The sequence below is a fragment of the Lepeophtheirus salmonis genome, chromosome 13 (assembly GCF_016086655.4).
Source record: "Lepeophtheirus salmonis chromosome 13, UVic_Lsal_1.4, whole genome shotgun sequence".
In the NCBI taxonomy this organism is placed as follows: domain Eukaryota; kingdom Metazoa; phylum Arthropoda; class Copepoda; order Siphonostomatoida; family Caligidae; genus Lepeophtheirus; species Lepeophtheirus salmonis.
Window position 1 is genome coordinate 41,441,113 of NC_052143.2, and position 21,607 is coordinate 41,462,719.

At 30.6% G+C, this 21,607-nt stretch overlaps 2 protein-coding genes across 3 annotated transcripts in view; one reads left to right on the top strand and one right to left on the bottom strand.

The window, feature by feature from the left end:
• Positions 1-1,364, bottom strand: part of LOC121128523 (uncharacterized) — a 148,532-nt gene extending 147,168 nt beyond the window's left edge. Inside the window, exon 1 of the mRNA XM_040724107.2 lies at positions 1,074-1,364. The gene's annotated coding sequence lies outside the window, so the exon portion shown is untranslated. The remainder of the gene's footprint in view (positions 1-1,073) is intronic.
• Positions 1,365-13,704: 12,340 nt separating this feature from the next.
• LOC121127800 (uncharacterized) overlaps positions 13,705-21,607 on the top strand; it is a 134,781-nt gene continuing 126,878 nt past the window's right edge. Inside the window, exons 1-2 of one of the 2 annotated variants that reach the window (XM_071892931.1) lie at positions 13,923-14,077; positions 14,161-14,364. The gene's annotated coding sequence lies outside the window, so the exon portion shown is untranslated. Of the gene's footprint in view, positions 14,078-14,160; positions 14,365-21,607 lie in introns of both variants that reach the window. The other variant, XM_040723318.2, reaches the window with a different exon arrangement.

The window sequence follows — 21,607 nt, forward strand, 5'->3', positions numbered from 1 at the left end:
TCTTCATCTGTGCTCTTGATTTTGCTACCAATTCATCCTTACAGATCCTTTGGAACGTAGCCTCGCTTACATTTATATCCTTGGCCATACCATAAATTTTCCTCGCAGGATTTATAGCAAGCTGGTTTTTGAGACGAATAATCATGGTCCTTGTTCTTAATGTTCGTTTCCTACCTTACCGAGACTTTCTGGCGTCTATTCCTTAGGTATCAAATCGCTTTTAAATGCCATATTCAGACGTCCGGTTGATTCTGAGGTCATTGGTAATCTCGGGTGGGGTTGTCTGGCATGCAAAAATTTACAGCAAAATAATTATTTTGGCTTCCATTTTGTCGTCTTTGAATATACAGTCGATATTTATAAATAAAACAATTGACAATGATTATTAAAATGTAAAGCAACCTCACTTTTATAATTAGCTGTGAGTATTTCTTCAAGCGTAAACTTGAATATGTCAGAAGGGGTAAATATTGTACTAGTTAATCCCAAGAACTGAGATGAAGCATTTTAAATAAGAGATACTTTAAGTTTGTGATGTTCAAACCAAAGTTATGGGTATAAATATATTGTGTACAAGTTCTAACTTGTATAAGCAAATTATTCTTGTTACAACTCAAAAATGAAATCCGGGAACTTTTTGATGCGGTCAATGAAATAATTGAATATCCCCATGGATGCTTGATATATTAATAATGTAATTTGTATCTATTTAAGGACAATTACTGTGATGTGTTAAACATATTGTACATACAAGTAGTTTCAACCTGAGATCCTTTCTGATATACATATGAGTTTTTTAGTTGTTTAACAGATTTATTAGAATAGACGTAGGTAATAGCAACACTATATTTATTAATGGGATATCTACGAACCATCCAATTACTAATCGACAAGGGTTCAATAAAGGGAAATAAAGTTTAAATGTCAACATTTATATTACTCGTCAATAAATAACTTTAATACATATAAATGAAATGGTATCATCAATTAATAGTTGATAATTAAAATGATTGGTAGTATCATGACACAAAAAAGTTACAACTGATACAAAATACATAGCATATGTTTTTTACCTGTGAATTACTCTCATATCAATTTGTTATCATGAAGGGTTTTTGATAGCTCCAATTGTTGATATATTTTTTAAGAAAATAAAAGTATAGATATATTCAAAAAATTTGTTATTTGTCTTATAGTCTTTGAATAACCTCACAAATCTCTTTAATCAATCACTGCTCGAAGCTAATGAAACACTCACAATAAATACTAGATAGTTGGTTCAATCGAAAAGAATATGACTTTTTTTCGGAGATAAAAAAAAAAAATAAAGTAAAGAAGAGTGAGGAAGAGACCATCTCAGTAAATGGTTGCTTTATATGGATATTATTATTTTCCTAGGCGCTTCTTCCTCTTTATTCCTTCTCCCCACTTTCTTTCCTCTTTTATTTAACCATAAACCAGTGAGTTCTTTCATGCATCTCTTAAAATTCATTGCATGTAACATACTACAATACTGAAAGTTTATTCAAATTAGGAAATTTTATTGCGTTTTGATAAATGATTAATTGAACTAATAAATCATTTAATAAGAATTAAAACAAGGTGGCTTTTCTTGTTCTAATTCTCTTAAACCCTACATTACTTCCCTGCAAATCCTAACCCAAGTACTGCCCTCGGGGTAATTGGATATATTCGCAACATAACACATTGTTTGCCCTTTGTGGTTGTAAAATATGGTACACACTACCTATAAGCATCAGTGAACAAACTGAATACTTTTTATCATTATATTTTGTATTAAATTTTGTAAACTGTAGAGAATAGGTGTTTTGATAAAATATTATCATGTAAGATATATTAGTAGTGATGATAGTCATATTTATTTTGGGAATGTTAAAAAAAACCGAAAATAAAATGATAATCCTGACAATTTGAAGAATGTTTTGTAGGAGAGACGTTTAGCTGTCTTTAAGTTACATTAGATCAGCTACAATCAGCTGTGTCAAGGGAGGAGGGGGATAAAAAAATAAAAAAAGACATTAGCAAGAATGACTCCGATGTCAATCCTCAATTCTACTCGGAGTCTAACAAGGACTTTACAATTATAACTCCAAATCAAATCCTCAAGGTTACTCTCTGTCTTTTATGAACACACGTAAATTTCCAATACGGCTTTCAAAATAATTGAATTTAGTAGGAAAGGAAGGTCAATACGAAGGGGGTATATAAAATGACGACAACAGTTAAGGAAAAGTAAAGTAAAAACTACCGATTACCAATTCAAAAAAAAAAAAAAAAAAAATCCAGGTACAAAATACAGGTGATTTACTTAAATTTTCATATATATGGCATTGACTATGCATGGAGTTTTGTGAGTACGAGGAGATTGTGGGAACGATGCATTTTCTGAATGATTCAAAACCCTTTTCAATTGCCTCTTTTTTGATTTTTTAGGGTGAGAGGAAGGAGATCAAATGGATTACTGCTAAAAAAAAGCAGAATCTTTTACATAAATAATAATATTATGCAGAGAAAATATAAAAATTATATTTTAATTGATAGACATTTATTATACTAATAGTTTTTAAACTATAATCCCCAAAGGTAAGCGATAACTATTTTTTCTGCTGGATGTGATTTTATTAAATAAAATTTATCAAGCTTTCAAAATCTAGCATACTGATTTCGATGCAATTCCAGTAAAACTTCCTGATTTTCATTATTTAATATTTTAAATAATATTAAAACAAATACAAATTTTCTATCAGCTTGTTTTTTGGATTTTTTTTGAAAAAAAATCTAAAAATTAAAATTTTTATGAAAATAATTTGAAAATTAAATTTTTTAGAAAAAATTTTAATGTACAATTTGATATTTAATTTTGTTTTAAATCCACAACTATTCGCAGAATCATTTAAAAAAAAAATTATATAAAATTTTCAAAATTATATAGTTTTTTCACAGAAAAATAAATTTTTTGCATAAAAGTTTGAAAAATTAAATTTCAAATATAAAAAAGTAATAAATTGTTAAAAACGAGTAATAGATAAGCATCGGAATTGCAAATTAAACATTATTTTCCCGATTCCAATTTCAGAAAAACACCCAATTCTCCAATTCTGATAATTCGTCCCATCACTAAGTATAAGTAAAGAATAGAACTATAACAGAACATAATTAAGTGCCATAATTTACAATTACTTCAATGATATTTTAGATGAAAGATATTTTCCAGGAATCATAAATAATTCTAATAATCCTTTAGAACTGTGGTACTCAAGCCATGGCATGCATACCGCCGGTAGTACAAGAAACCCCTCTAATAGTACAATTGCATATTGAGTTGGGAGGTAAAAGTATTACTTGGAGTTTCGATATTTTCTCAGATGATACATACTGTAAAAAGTTTGAGAACAAAGGGTTGAAAGCATACTAGTGCTGAAAATCAATTATTGCAGTATTGAAGGGATTTCATTTAGTCTATGGCTGGAAACTCTATTCGTGAATATGAAAACTTTAACCATGAATTATTTAACATCTGGATAGGTACTATACATGCAATCTTCTTAATAGTATCTTGCAAATAGATAATAATTTCATTGAATAACAATTGTACAAGAAAAACGTAATATTCTTAAAAAGTGAGGAATCATGAACGCAGAGGCATAAACTTAAACCATTGTCCATTGACAACCCTCATTTGTCATTTAAGTAACCAATCATGGAGTTGTGACGCGTCTAGGAAATGATTTTGTCGGAAAATTTCATTTTTTGACGGCTGAAACTTGAAAGAGTGCTCCAAAAGTAATTATCAAGTATGCTTCAATTTGGTTGAAGAAAAAAAAGGATTTGTTTATATTCCATTCTGATCTAACATCTAATTTCAGATCTATTTTATTAGTGAATATGGAAGAAGGAATATCCATGCCATAGTTATTAGATTGTCAATTTCTTTGTAGTTTGTCGTATTTCGCTTGTATTAGGAAAGAACATCTCTAAATGAACCTATTTTCATTTACAGATTACTTTACATTGAGTAATTTCTGTCTCAACTCCAGTAAAATTGATTTAATCTCCCTTTTTAATCGATTAATTGTGTTAAAAATAGTATTTCGAATTTGATTTCGAAGATGAGTATATGTTTGTTCATCAGCTTTGAAAATATATTATCCAGGATGTCTCGTCCTCTCATCCACATATAGAGAATATCTGGTTGAATCTGCACCCATAAACTCAATAGCTTTAAACTTACATTGTGGATTGAGAACCTGAATTTGGACTACTTACATGCTATGCAATTCATGAATTAGTCAATCTTTTGCCTATTTTAAAACAAATCGTTATCTTCGCCACTATTCAAACTGAAGAGACGGCAGATGTTTGGTTGATATTCCTTTACCCTCAAACTGATTTATTGTGACTGCAAGCTCAACATTCAATCTTCATCAAGTACCTGATATTTAGTTACTAAATTATATTCAAATATGAGTATGACTGCTATGAATCCTCTTCAAATCATCTCATTATCTAAAATATTTATCACTCAATTTAAAGTAATTCCCCGATAAAATAACATCATTTTAAAATAGACTTATGAATTAAACTTATAATTTATTTTTGAATTCAGTAATATAATTTTTTATAATTGAAAATCCCATCACAACTAAGATATTCATTATAAATATTGATACTTAATGTGAAATCATTTGATGGATTTTTTTTTCGCTGAGATGTTGAGTTTTTCTTTTTTATAGATTGGACAGATGTTGTTCTTATTTTATTTTTTTTCCTTTTGTACGATTTCAAGCATAATGTTCAAAAATTTATTGGATATTATGGACAAAAAAAGGAATGACTTAATGGACAGGACATTGACAAGATGTAAGAAAAGACTTAATAACTGAGTCAAGAGATTTACAAGAAAGGTGTTGAAGGGAGGGATAACTCAATTTTATTTTAAATGCATTAGATCCTTCTATGAATACCTCATGGCCGACCATGTGGTGGAAACAGATGAGTGAACACATAAGAATTAGAAGAGAAACACATTAAATCCAGAATATTGGCCAAAAAATGAGTTGCTTCATTGAATTTTTGCCGAGGGAAAATATATTGAATATATACAGCTTGTCTGATGAAAAAAAGTGGGGTCATGATGCGCAATCAATATTAAAAATCACCAAAGGTGATTGTATCAAATAGAATTAATTTTAAATAAGTAGAAACTAATTTGTCATTATAACCTTTGGTACAAGGAAAACAATATGAAAAAAATATCTTATATCTTGATGAACCACTCAATTTTAACTCACCCTTAAACCTGTTGATCACTACTATAAAGAACATCCCCTAACATCAACAGGGGAGCTGAAAAGACTCACAGATTGGATTCTTCATGCAGGTGTCACTTCCTAGACTCGTACTACCAATTGCCCGCCAATCCTCTTCTTTATAGAAATTATTTCAGTGGAAAAAAAAATCATTTAAAACAAAAATCAACAACAAGATTAATTTTTGCAAAGTGCTGGAACAACCTTAATATGGAGGAAGAAGCAATCAAGCTAAGAATAATACACTTAAACTCCTTTACTGCATGCTCACATAAGTGGCATTGGGTACAAGTTGGAGACATCCTCGATATACAGCAGCAAGTCAAATAAAACGAACCGTACATATTTTTTCTGGCAAGAAGAAATAGAATCTTTGTTCCGTGTATTTTATTTTTCTGATCGAGTGAGACCTCTATTATCTATGTTGGAGAGTATCATAAGTTTGAAATAAGCTCAAGGGCGTCAGATTGGCTCATTGCTCTTACAATGAGAGGAAAAAATGACTTTAAAGTGAGACTATAATAGCAAAGACTCTCACGATAATTTATGGATGCAGATAAAAGGATACTCATCTTCCCGCAGGTGTATACACAACTATCGTGAGATATATGGACTCAATGCACTTTTAAACTGTTATACATTTTATATCCTTATTTTATAAATGGGAATTCTACCCAATCATTTTACAACTTTTAAATCTTTCATGCGTTTTAAATAACTGGAGAAACCTCTATTTTTTTATTAATTTAGTTTTTGTAACTTAACATATTAATTTTTAGTTGGATATGTTGAAAAAATGACAATTTATTTTTTCTTGTAAGATTTTTTAACTCGTTTTTTGTAGCATAAAAAGTAGGAACCAGAGTAACACACATATGATAATGATTTTCCATATATTTTTTAGATTGTTCAATAGATGATAAACTTAACTTTAATATACGAAATAATATATGTATTCTTAAGCGAGTAGAGGTGTAGTTAGATACAAATATCTAATGTATTGTATATAAACTTGGGAATATACAAATACTTTTTATCCGTTTATTTCTATGGCTCTGTTTTTCCCCCCTTTGTTTAGGTATTTCAAGAAAATAAAAAGAGAAAAATATCTTGGTGGCGATGGGGGAAAAACAACAACTGAAAACCGAGACTAAAGGATATTATCTAGATGAATACGTACTTAAAATAGTAAATATTATTTAATAATGAATCATGAAGACGTTTCTACTCCAAATAATAAAATTATTTCATTTAAATTCATGCCTCCATGAATTTAAATTGCACTTGTTAACAACAAGTTACTTGTTAACTTGTTTTTTTTTATCTCTATAAACATGAAAATGGACTTAACAAGCCGAAATTTCTTCTTTTGTGGCATATATACTACAACATTTCATATTTCTTAAATGCATAATTTTTGTATTGTCCCTCATCACAGACTCAAATCTCCACTCTGTTTGAAGGGTGCTGAGATGTTTTGACTTAAATTATTTTGTCTTAGGACATTTTGCCTTAATGTATAAATAAATGAGATTTACAGGCCGTTTCTGATATTTTTGGTTAAAATCAATGTTCTGTTGGAATTTTTATTAATAAAAAAAATATATAATTTGTATTACAATAAAATGCATTAAATAGTTGTTTTCTTTTGGAATAATGATGGAAGTATGCCACAAAATTTCAATTCATACAGTAATAAAATATCAATATATAATGAATTCCATCAAGAAACAAAATAGATAATAAAATTAGTATAATAGGTAACACAAAAATATATAAACACAACAACGATTCGAATAGAAAAATTGCTAATCACTTCTCTGTAAGTAATTATAATTAGACGTGATGGATTATTCATACTAGGAAAGACTCATAGAATGACGAACAAGCATAGTGTGAGGTCAGAGCATAATTCCATCATTATTTCTAACAAAAAAGTAACATTTACTGCATTTTATAGAAACAAATATAACATATTTTGATTTAGAAATTTCAAAGGAAACATCAACTTGAACCAAAATAAACACTAACGGCGTATAAAACGTCTAATAGTATATATCAAGGCAATATGTATATCCTTGACGCAAAATGGTTTTTAAGCAAAATATTATAAGGGGAAATGGTTTTAGGTAAAATGTCCCTAGGCAAATTAGTTTAAGGCAAAATTACCGAGCACCATTTGAAGAATCCGTACAACCAACTTCCCCGTACTTGCTAAGTTTTTTAATGATTGCGACCAAATGCACAAATCTTATGAATATTTGTACTTCTGACACCGGTGAGTTACTTGTTTTTTTCACATAAATACTTTAAATAATTTTTAAATTTCTAATATTAATTTATGTATGATATAAACATAGTGCGGATCTTAGACATAATCTATTTGTCAATACGACCTTCGACTTAAAAAGTTTGATCCCCCTGATTTTAGTGATAAAAAGTTTTATTTCCAAAAAAGTAAAACTAATTATGAAAACCTAGGTTTGTTCCATTTATGAGACAACTTGAATCAAATGTCATAAATGCAAAAAAATAAACTATTTATTGAATATGCCGACCTACTGAACTTTTTCTCTGTCATTTTGCATCTAAATTACTTAATGAAAGTACTACATATTGTAAGAAAATTCCTGGGATATATAAAATAAATGTACTTTCACATTATAATACTTGGCATGATTTTTTTTGCCCATCAAAATTAAGTGTATCCATTTGAAAACACTATGATAATTATTCGTATGGATTTTCAAGTTGATATAATAAAAATACGCTTACAGTCAACGTTCTCTCAGATTTTTACAAGAAACATGAAGTAAAAATCTGCATAAAATCTACTTACTTTTTTCTCCATTTTTTAGTATCAACTTCATGGAGATTCTTAATAATGAAGAATTGCCAAGAGGTACAAATTGTAGGCTGGCACCAAGATTTTTGTTATTTATATTCCTTTTTAAATCAGGATGATCGGTAAAAAAAAACTGGATCTAATCAAACACTGGATTCCTCGATATGCAGAGTTTCAAAATTATTTATTTACATAAGTATTCAAAAATTGAGATCTTTCATTAACTTCAGAAATAACATAAATCTGGTTAATATCAACTTTTCATCAGAAAAATGGCAATTTCCTTTATGCAAAATTGACTGAAATTAATTGTTAGGTATTTATTAATCATGAACCAGTATATATTAAAAATGGGACCCTATCAATTAACCAATATTCCGTATAGTTGAATGAATATAGACAAATATTTGATTAACCAACAAATCTGAAGTAATTTTAAAAATGTATGTCATTTTTAAAAAAGAAGTCCATTTTTCCACATTTTTTTGTACTAATAAGGCATTTTCTCGTATTGAAAATACAAAACAGAAATAATCACATATTTGTTTAATTTAGAAGCATGTATCTACAAAACTATAATTTATGGGTTTTGTTCTTCTATTATTTACGTCTTTTAAAGTGAAAAAAAAGAAAAACAACACTCAAGCATGTAAATGTTGTGAAAAATATATTTCTGTAGACTGCAAAAAGCAGAAATGTTGGAAAAAATATTATTAGTATGTTTCCCGAAATAAAAGAAAACATAAACATACTATTTCTATCCAATGGCTAGAAATAGTCAAAATTCTGTCGACTAGTCATGTTTAATAATAGAAAACAATTTGTTTCAAAACAATTGGTCCGTCTTTTTTCATTTTGAATATTTATTGGTGTTCAAGTCTCCACCTTTGACCCTGATTACATATTTTTTGAAGTATGACAGATGATATCATAGTTCTACAAATACCAAATTAATATAAGTATCAACCTAAGTGCACATAATCGACAACTACCTACATGGAAATAACAGTCCTTTAATGTATGAATATGTATTTATATATATTGATTGACATGATTGTCAGCACAATTAGGTTAAAAATACAATGTTTAAAGTTTGAGTCCCATAAATATTTAAGATATATATTAAAAATGTAGCACAGTAAAGTGTACTTTCTGATTTATTTACAGAGTGGGGACTCAAAACTTGCAGTATCGTTAATTAAATGGTTTCATTATGTAAACAAACGACAGTTGACACAGAAATAAACAAGTCATGTTTTTTTCCTTTGTCCCTAAGTGTAAAAATGTCGTAGCAATAGAAAAAAGTTAACACGCGTGCAATATTCCCTGCACTGGCAAACATTCCTGAGAAGGCTGCAAAGGCCGTTGGCATATCCATCTGGACTGCTTACAACATCAATAATTCAATTACAGGCCCATACAACCAAGAATGACAATAACTGCAGCACCAAAAATACGGCTGACTTCTGCCCTGTCTCCTCCTGGCTCTCCTCCAGCCCTGACCTCCAACCCTTGGACTTTTCAATTTGTAGTATCTTAGAGAAGAATGTTTGCTTTACCTTCCATAGTAGATTGGATTCACTCCGAGCTGCCATCATGACAGAGTTATACGGCGAGGACACGGCCTTCATCGTCAAGAGTTGCCAATCTTGCCAATCACCGAATAAAAATATAGTGTTTATCACACAAAAATTGTTTTGACTAGATATAATCAAATCACGTTTTTTGTAATTTAATTATCCAACTGCAAGTTTTGAGTCTCCACTCTGTAATTCCTAATTCACATGTCCATGACTAAATTTGAAACAAAAATGTTGTTGTTTAATTTTTAATATTTGATATTGATTGTTGTCAAAATATAATATAAACCCAATTTTTTTTGTCAGAATTATAAATACACTAAAACAAAATTACGCATATGAAATTAAAGTTGTCCCAAAAAAAGTACAAAATTTATATAAAAAAATTAGACACAAATTAATTTTTGCATAATATTCTAAATTAATTATTGTCACATTTCAGAAGTTTTGTTAAATAGTAGCAACACCTCTCAATGTAAAACCCTAGTCACTCCCCTGTAAATCCAATTATATTTTTATAGAATATCTGCTCCATTCAATAGTCTGAAGGCCATTTAATTTTTTACATATTATCTCATTACTATTTATCAATTATAATTGTCGAAAAGAGTTAAGTAAATCTACGCTATTTTTCGTATGAACAAAATGATAATTTCAATCCTATTTTGACATTTATGCAAAAACGACCCAGCTTTGATAAAATGATATAAAAACAAAACACATTTGAGGCACTTTTCAATTCAATTGGATCAGGGGTCTACCAAAACATGATGAATGAGGTAGATTTGAACAATACACATAAGATACACATAGGTAGTTGTGTCATAATCATTCAATTTGCACATTAATGATGATGAATGACAATTTTTTCCGGATACAATCGATATGCTTGGTACTCAATTATTCTTTTTCCGTCATGGATATATCATTGACATGATAATTAATAATTATTTAAATGGCTGAAAGTATGAAAAGCTTCCAAAAATGACAACTAAAGAGGATTCTTATTAAGTGAGAGTAAAGGATGGGCCCATACCCCTGTATGACTCCTTGCCTGTATCTGTTATATCAATGTACCGAGTGGCCCTTTGAAATCTGAACACCTACTAATTCAATAATTAATTGAGGTTCTCGTACTATCGTCAGATACGGAAACTAAGAGACATTCTTTAAGAAATAAAGGGGAGTCCGACAGGGTGACCCCATATCTACAATTCTCTTCAATATCGGCATAGATTGAATTCTGCAAGAAATTCATCGAGATAGTCAAATTGTTGGTATCTCATTGATTCCTAACAAACCTTGGTGTCTATGTTACGCTGATGACTTGACTTTAATTGTGTGTGGAGTCCCTCGACACCATTAAGTCAATTAAAAAAACCTTAACTCTTCCCTAAGGATTTGGCCCATTCTCAGGATTAAAAATGGCTAGATTAAGTCCAGAGAAAACAAATATTTTGAGTTCCTATGAAAATCTAATAATAAAAGGCTAGCCATATTTCCGAATCTCTACGGAAATCAAACTCCTAGGTTCTTGAGTTGGGACAAATCGATGCTAAAAGAACAACACAGAGATTCTTAAGACTATTGAGAGATCCTGTACCCTCTTCAGGAACTTGAATCTGAACGTTTGGGACAGCATCATAGCATATAACACCTATGTTGTTCCTATAGTGATACATCTTTTAAGAGTTACACCATTCACTAAGAAACCTTTCAAAAAATAAATCTTATTAATGATTCATTAATCAAAATGGACAAGAAAAAGAATATTTCCTATGACAGACTCCATACTCCATTGAGGAGTGGAGGACTATCCTTGATGGACCGAGGTGAAATGTGGCCAGTTTTAAATTTTCATTGGGTCATGTGGAAATTCCAGGAGCCCTGGTTCTATGTCCTTGATAATTTACTGAAAGAAAGACAAGGCCACTTTATGGATAATCCGTATGCAGGTTACCAAAAGTTATTGCAAACTCTGGAATGCTTCTCCAACCGAATGGGAAATTTATGTAGAGCAAGCAGACATGCATCAATACATGCTGAATTTTCACTCGGATCGGAAATGCCAATTTGTGATCAACTTAGCTTTCCAGAAGCTCTCTCAGCTGAGATTGAGCGGACGTCGATTTTTCAAGCTTCCTCATAGACAAGATGGCTTAGCAATACTTCAAAACTATTTTTGGCACTTATAGAGTTGTTTAAAGACCTTCTATACCTTTCAGAATAGGAGCATCAAGTGCAACCACTCAAAAAATTTGAAGGTGTGCCACAAAATAATGTATGAAACCGTTCATAGACTATTTAGTCAGAAGAGGGATTATAAAAAGTCCATGCAATAGCATCAAAGCTATTACAAATAAATATATGTCGTCTGCTGAAAAGTGGTTTAAGTAACGACTTCTTTCTGGAACTTTGGAAGTAGGAGCAAAAAAATTTCACGACCAAAGAAGTCATTGTATCTTCTGCAAGAGGGAAAATGAAACCACAGACCATCTTTTTTGGAATAGTGCTTATCTAAAGGAACTATATGACGGAATCTCCTACGAATTACTTCCAAAGTTTGGAGCTACGGTGCTTGCTCACTACAATGGGAAGGGAGAAAATAAGGTTAATGCCATAATTATCAAAAATCAGCAGATGATTTACGCGAAAAGATCAGCAGGAAAATTAGATATCAATGGCATCATCCCAGTAATCAAATTATTAATTAAAGTTTTAAAAAATATGAGTTAATTTTTGTTTTGTTTTGATTTTATCTTCAGTTGTTGTTACATTGTTTTCGGTTTTGTGTATGTATGAGTATTCCTTTTTTAGTTATGATAACTGCGTCCATTTTAGTATAAATATTGTTGAGACTAGTTTTTTCTCTAATTGTTTTACCATTTCAATTTTCTTATAATTTTTGATCACTATTAAGACTAATAGAATAGAGCAAAGCGGGTTGGCCGAGAAAAAAAAATCAATGGAGCTTGAAAAAATAAAAATTAATTCATATTTCAGTATATTAAAGCATAAGCACTTAGTTACAAGACAAGACAAACCTGAGCTCTCTAGAAAATGACACTGTAACGTAATCGATGAATTTCCATTCGGGCACTCCAAGCTGTTGAGCGGCAACAGGACCACCGTCTACGCCGTCAGCAAGTGCAAAGCGTTGGAGAAGAAGAAGGGGCCTGTCAAAATGGCCAAACAAGACTCGGAGGAGTTAAAGAATATAGCCCAAGCTAATCCCTTCGAGTCCATGAGGGCCTAGCAAAAGATCTCAGGTTTTTTCTGCCAGACTGTTCAGATTCCTTTAAAAAAGTGTGCGGATAGTGCCTTGTGAAGGGGGAGAGGCCTTTTTTGACACAAAGTAATGAAAGAACCCCATCTCCTCCTTTGCAAGACTCTTTTGAATACGTTTTTTGAACTCTTCTTTGACATCATTAGCCCCTACAACCCTGATACTAACACAGTCGACTTCACCTTTTGTGTGTATGTTGAGGGGATGGTCTACAGTGTCAGTCATCCAAACAAAAAGCACCTCAAAGCCTCTGTTGGGCAGCCCTGGAAAGCCATGACAGAGGACTACATCCACTGATAATGTCATGCCTTCCGCCACTGTCTGTAAGCCATCTTTGCCGCTAAAGGCAGCTACATTAATGATTAAGGGAGCTCAGACACACATCTATTTATAGTAATAATTTTGTTCGAATTCTCTTGTTAATTAATATATTATACATTTTTGAAGTTTAAAATTAATAGTGTTCAGATTTTATTGGATCACTCGGTATATTCACGCGCAAAAAGTACGGAAATGTTCTCACATTGTTGTCTTCTCCTCATTAGAAGCTGACATCCCTTTTCTTCTAGACAATATTAAGACGAAGAATAGAAGACTGATATATAAACCCGTTTTTAACCCAGTCGTTGTGGTGTACCTTGTCTTCTTTCATTAAAAGTCTGCAGTCTTTTAGTACAGCTAGTGACTTGTAGATAATATGTACTTATGCCTTCTACCTCAGAGGTATTATCAGTTATTATTATTATCCTACATAATATGTTATATGTGAGTAAACGTAAATGAATATGTTTTTTAAGGATTAAATTCGCATGCTCTCACGCCCGCGCACACCTAAGATCATCATTCCTCATGAATGAAAATACATATGCAATGTGCCTGTTAGTTGACTTGAGTCAGGGTAGGTGTGAGCATCTCTCTTTCTTCTTTTTTTTTACTAACACATTTACATAACAACTGAATTATCATAGTGCTTCGTTATTTAATTTGCAATAAGTTAGTTTTTTCATACATAAAAAAAAATTATATTAAAACTAAGGTAAGAAATTGAACAAAAAATCTGCTTATTTAATTGCCTGTGTACTTTTTATAATCTACATATTTTTCTATTGCAAATTGTAGGATTATTTAGAAATATGTACTAGAACATTGAAAAATTGCAACCAAAAAATGAGATAAATAATTTATACTATTTGTGATGAGGATGGTCGATTTATGGATAGTGTACTTTTTAATATTTTGAATCAGATAATTATTGTTGAGACTCGGTCCGAGATCGATTTTTTTTTTGACAGCGATGAAGTAACTTGAATTATTTGACTTAAAGTAAGACTTTTTTAATTCCATAGTATTATTTTATGGGATACAATATCGTATGGTTGGTTAATGTCAGCTTCCTTTTAATTTGTCACAAGATAGTTGAAACATTTTAGCATGTAAGCAAATTTATAGAAAAAACTACCCTCTCTTCTATTTCCCCAGGGAATAATATTTGAAGCGTCCTCTAGTTTGTTAATTACCTAGTAATTAAGTGTATATGTTGTCAGCAAGTTCCAACCAAAAAATAAGATGAATAATTAACAGCCTATTTGTGATGAGGACTATTTAGTAATAAAATGAATATTTCATGGATGGTTGATAAATCATTAGAGAAATTCTGTAGCACAATATTAAATTTAATTGCCCCTAGTTATATTATTCCTAAATACATAATAACTAAGTAATTTTAATGGACCAAAATGAAATGATGGTATCAATGTAGAGTAGGTTATTAGGATCCCCGATGTTGTGATTAAATAATGTGTTATGAGACGTAGAAATTGTAGATTGTACATTACATACGCATAAGTGTGTGAGTTATTGCAAAAACAATCACGAAAAAAATTCATTACTTGATATATATGGTAAAAAAACGAAAATAGTGTTTCATTGCACATTCCCTCTTTTAGTTAAATAGAATATATGTACAAAAAATACTGCATAAACGAAGTTATAATATACAAAAATAAACACCATGAAACCTAATTCCATGACTTTACCACTCTACACTTCTCTGAAAAAGATTTATAACTTGTTAAAAACTCAAAATAATAAAACATCACCAACTTTACTATTTAAGGTCATAAGCTAAAACAAATATTGAAAAAAAAATATACCATCTGTTTTTATAGGTACACATATTTATGATAACTTTGGTTTATGGTATATCCGAAATCAAGAATTCATCAAATTGCCAACTTCATCATCATCAAAATCTAGAAAACTGAGAGTTGGATTGAGTTAAAGATCCAAAATTTCATTCCTGAGTAGGAAACTACAAATGATACCACATAGCAAATTTGAGTTAAATCAGTTTTATCGTGGACTGACCCATATACATATATGTACAAAATACACCCATTGGCATAATTCAGTCAATAGTAGGCAGTGTATACAAAATTCTGGGAAGAGGTGATATATTCTACAGTTTATGGTTTAAAGCCTTCATTTATTTTCGAAAATATTAATTTAGCTCTAATATGGTATTTTAAATCAAGTCCATCAATTGCCAATTCTTTCATTCTGACATTTAATTTTTGATACTTTATGTGCAATTTGAAGGGTCTCTCATAATTAAATAGAATAATTTGGTGGAAGAATACAAATATGTACTCCATACTCAATTTTGAAAAAAAAAACAACAACTTAGTTACTTATTTTTGTATTTTCGGGTCATATATGTACATTATAGGACCATTTATATTATTTTCTTTACCAGGGTCAGCTAATGTACAGGAAACAAAATGTTCCTAATTGGCACACTAATTGTTTTACCTGTCATATGCCAACATAAATTATATATGAAAAATTGCAATAAAATAGACGTGGAATAGCCTTGATAATTATATATCACTTTTGAATCAAAAGCAAACAACCTTCTTTAGTATGTATCTGAAGAAAAAATGAACATCTTTTGTTATAAAATCTAAATTAATATATGTATAAATATAAAAAATTATACAAATAATTTATTCATAAGTTTCAAGCTTCGACAACTCCATACTCAATATGAAGAACCATAATCATAATATTCAGGGGTGGGAATAGAAAGTAGGGAGGGGGGACTTTTAAAATGAACTTTCCATACCTCCTTACGAAAATTTGTGCCTTCATTTATTGATGTACTATGAGGGGGTCTGAAAAGTTTCCGACTTCAACGTGAATATGACAGCACCCGTAATTAAAAGCTAGTTATAACTATTTAGCATCTATTGACAGTTGCTCTTATAAGTTTCAGCCAATTCGGTTGTGCAGTTAACATTTAACAGTCGTTTGAGTGCGCTGATATTAAGATTTTTGTGAAAACTGACAAAATTCAGTATCAAGCCGTCATTAAATGTTTGTTTTTGAAAGAGTAACCATTAAATAGATTCAAACAATAACATACATATAGAGGTTTTTGTGTTAAAATCTGACACGTACAACTCAATCCAACTCGTCTGTATCTCCTCCGAATGAAGGAATTTTTGTCATTTACTATAAATTATTTTGCCTGCAATAATTTGTTTTTAGGAGAAAATAAAGGTTAATTTTTTTAAGGATTCTAAATTTACTTTTGATTTTTTTCTTAGTGGAATTAACTTTTATTTCTAAGAAATTAATTTCTTATTTATGTTAAGTCATTTTAATAAGAAAGTGAATAAATAATGGAATAGAATATAGTTCAAATTAATTACAATAATAAAATTTTGCATGCCAATTTATACATACATACATATGTGTACGTAGAGAAGACACATTATTTTATGACTATGGGTACATAGCTTTTTCAATCTTCAAAAAATCACCTTCCAATACTATTTAGTGCTAATATAATGAATATCAATTTCTAAAATAGTTTACCTAATAGCTGAACTTGTTTCTAATCAATTATGGAGCTTGAAAAAACTAAAATTACTTAAAAAATATATTGACAATTTTTTTCTTCTAATTTCTATGTCTTTCAGTACATTTTATAGATGATTGAGATGCAAAAAGTTAAAAATATCATTTAATTAAATTAATCTATATATATATCTCTCTACCAATAGTAAAATAATAATTATTAGGGATATATCGATCCTAATACATTGACTCTCGACTCTCTGTAAGTCTTAAAACTCAAGGACATGTTGTTAAAAAACGCAAACAAAGTCCCATAAAACAATATTTTCTAAATGACGTCATTATGAATATCAACAGGTGACGTTGTCATCAATGAATCTTAATCAATTTTTGAAATAATGAGAAATCCTCTAATTAAGCATTTTTTAAGAAAAGGGGTAAGTTATTATTCCGGGGCTCCAAAGGGCAGAGCTGCCGGGACTAAATTAAGGAATTTTTGTGTTTTACTACATTTTTATTGAAAGATTTGTTTTCTTAAAAAAAAATCATTTGGGGAAATTATGCAGCAGAGCAAAAAAAAATAATATTTAAAAAAAAAATTATTTTATTGTGAATAGGTATGGATTTTTGAAAAAAAAATCCAAAAAATTTCATACTTGGAATTTAATTTTTGAAATAATTCTTTTTTTTTTTTTTTTCAAAAAAATTCTAAAAACTAACACCCTCCAACATATAATCCTGTGGACGCCTCTGTTGTTGTTGTGTAGTAAAGATATACTTGACAACAGGGCGTTACTGATATTAGGTCCAATATTAAGGAGTGATACCCAAGGGTGTCTGCAGGAGGTGGGCTGGAGGGCTGTAGTCCCCCCAATTTAGAATTTTTGCTGAATAGCTGTGAATTTTTAGATTTTTTCTGCAAAAAAATTAATGTTCGAAATTTTTTTCCTAATAATTTATTTTTATGGTAATATTTGAAATTTAATTTTAGAAATTTTTTTCTAAAAAGTTTACTGTTTCAATTTTTTTTCAGAATAATTAAATTTTTGAAATATTTTCCAAACCCCCCCCAAAAAAAAAAAAAAAAAAAATATATATATATATAAAATCATGCAGACACCCCTGATACTACTCGAATAGTTCCATAAATGAAATATTCTTAATACAGTCAGAACCTCAAATTGTTTTTGGTTCCTGAGTGTATTATTTTTTTTCATTGTCCAGTGAATATTGATAAAGAAAGTAATGTTAAGATGTTATCAGATGTGCGAAGGATTGAGAAAAAATGTCAACCGACACAAAGGGATTAAACATTTTTTTGTTACTTTAACTAGTTAAGAACTCCTAGTAGAGAAATGAAACTCAACTTTGGGTTGACTCTGATGTTGCAATAAATAGTTGACCAATGGACCTATTTCCTTTAGCTGACGTTGAAATTTTAGTTTATCTTTTAACAATTAGCTCTATTAATAAGTCATTGTTAAGGATATCATTATTTTCCCTGCAGTAATGCTTTTTTAAGCCTAGAAGGTTCACCTCGCTTTAACAGTAATTAATTTATCCTCCCAAAGTCATATAACAGGTAGCTGATATTTACCATCATCTTAATTCAGTAATAATATATGGCTTGCTCCAGCCTTCTCTTCGCACACATTTTTTATTTAAAAAAAATGATATTCTTATTCATTTTTTATACCAATGCTGTAATCACAGTATTGGGTGGGGTAGGGTGACTCTGTATGACTCACCATTAGTAAAAATTATTGGGGGGGGGGAGATCCCCCGGTGATAATGGTTTTATAAACCCTTTGTTATAGCTGATGTTCATTATAGGATTTTAATATCCAGTAGCCTTACTACGTCGAACTGCCAATCGAAATCTCTTTGTCATCTCTATGTATTTCTTTTTCTATGGATGTGTCTAAAATTAAGTGGACAACACTAAAAAGATCAGCCTTACCAGAAATATACATATGTGAGAAGTTGTAAATATAGTTCTAAGAAAATTTTCCTTGAGAAAATTGCCATTGGGAAGACTTCCCGTCATTTAGAAACAAAATCAGAATACCAAAAATGCAATGGCAGGACCACTAAACAAGTTAAAAAATCCCGACACAACATTAGGCTCCCTCCGAATACTTAAAATGAACCCCAGGGCTAATAGTTTTAAACCTTCTTGGTGTATTTACCATAATCTTAATCAACCCATGGGCCCAGGGTTAATTTTGAAGTATTTGGAAGGGGCTTAAATGCTTTGCAATGACAATTTTCTTAATCACAATTTTCCATTGCCAATTTTCTCCAGGGCATTTTTCCGTGCACATGTGAATTGTCTTTGATTATAATAAATATCAAAGGAATATAAATATATTTTTAAGACAGATGAATAGTTTTTGTTAATGAGCACATTGATTTTTGCTCGTAATTCATGCTGTGACTGTATAAATGTGTCCTTAAATACATTTAAAATTCATAATAACAAATCAATGGAACTACTTCCATTAATATGAACATCATACGTGTGTACATATATATATATATATAATGATATTTGCAAAAATAGAAAACTTAGCTAGAGTGAGTCAATCGTATCATAATTCAAAATTTTATTTGTTATTAGGCCATAAATAAATATGCTCCATTGTAATAACGTTATATATAAAAAAATGGAATCGTTTCACAGATTGCAGGCTTTTTATACATACTCGTATATTTATATATATATATATGAAAGTTCGTATCAAATTACTGAAGAAATATATTGTTCATAATATACAGTATCATTATTAGCAATTAAAGGAATATTCGCTTACTCTATAATGTTAAAAATATAGAAAATGTGTACTTTAATAGCAAAGGAGGTTGAGTGTCAAAAGATAAACATATAACAAGAGGTTTTGGGAGTCAAGGGGCCAATAATTGTCGGCAATTATTGGGTTTGATTACTCTGATCAACATAATAGTAGCTCTTTAGGCACATTTGGAGCATCTTTTATTATATATATTAGGTCTAATTATGGTCTTAAGTATCAAGCAACTCCTTTTCGGAATACAAAATACTTTTGGCTAGAGTTATATCTGTCCTTAATATGAGACAAAAACCTGTCCAGTCCTGCCCAGTTTCTTTTGTCAGTCTATAAAAAAGTCTGGAATTTTAAATTGCCCTCTGAAAGGCATATTTTTCACTAAGTAGGAAAGTAATTCAGTTTACAATTTAATTAAAATTTTAAAATATTTCACGTAAGTGAATATTTTACAACTTATTCGTAATTTAGTCTAAATTATATCTTCTTTTTTTTAAATCCATGGTTGAAATTGATTGATGATAAGGTCATTAGCTGATATCTTTGATGACGTAATTTAGCAAAGATTATTTTATAGGGCAGCTTTTGCGTCCGATTCAGACGCATTCGTAAATTTAAGAGAGCAGGAAAGAGGATATCAAAGTTTTGAAACCATATGTTTGACCATTTCTATTTGGTCTATCTGCAGCTCGGTTTATGTATTTTTAATTGAATTACTTAATAAACCATTCCTCTTTATGTAATTAGTAGAGGTAGAATCCGGTACTGCTCGGGATTATTAGATGTCAAAAAACAGAGAAACTTTGCTTTAATAATATACATGGTTGATCTTATCTAGTGTTACATATTTTATTATTTTTATTTTCAATCTGGATTGACATTGGTGCAAAATCACGGAGGGGGACAACCTTATCTCTGAGCAGAGCAAGTGGAGATGGCTTGAAAGAGCAAATAAGAGTCTAAATTTTCTCAAGGGCAACAACAATTCTAGCAAAGTTTTGCTTTTTTCTGATGAAAAAAATGTTTATTGTTGATGCCTCTGGGAATATGCAGCTACATCACAACTGGGCATCCAGACAATGCCTCAGATTCAGTGAGACATGTCTTCAGAACAAAAATTCCAGTGGTCAACACAGGCGAAGTCTACCCTCACATTTTTGTTGTAAGGAAGTAGTGGCACAATGGAGATGCTTACCTTGAACTTCTGGATAAGAAAGTGGTTCCTCGGCGTAGAGAAAAAATGGGGAACGACTTTGTTTTCACTCAAGATGGAGCTCTGTATCATTACACCGCTAAGCCTCTGGCCTTATTGATAGACAACTTTCCATACTTTTGGAACCTCCATTTGTGGCGTCCTCCTCTCCAGACGTGAACCCCTTGGACTATTTTATCTAAATGTCTCTGGAGGAGCAGGTGTGTGATACTCCTCATAGGAGTGTTCCGTCTCTAGAGGCTTCCATCAAGAAGTAGTGGACCAAGGTCAAGTCTGACCAAATATTTGAGATCTGCAAGATATTTAGGCATCGTATTGGTGCAATTATTAGAGCTTATATTGAATGAAAGTTGGACTGAGCACTATTTTCAGATGATTTTGTCCAATAAATATCCTCACACAACCTCTTGTTTAATTTTTACTCATAAAAAATTGAAACTTATCGAATGTGTACCACTAGATAATATCAACCCTTTATATTTGCTTTATTAATATAACTAGAATACAACTCTCCAACAAATCCTCAGTGTTACTGCCCATTTTTTATGAGTAGAGTCACAAGGAGTTATTTAATACTGAGATGATGTCTCCTCAAGAATGAAAAAATAATATCAACAGCATCAGAAGATAAAATAAAACGTTGTTCAGATTTCCAACATCAACAAAAAAACTCGAACCCCCAAAAATA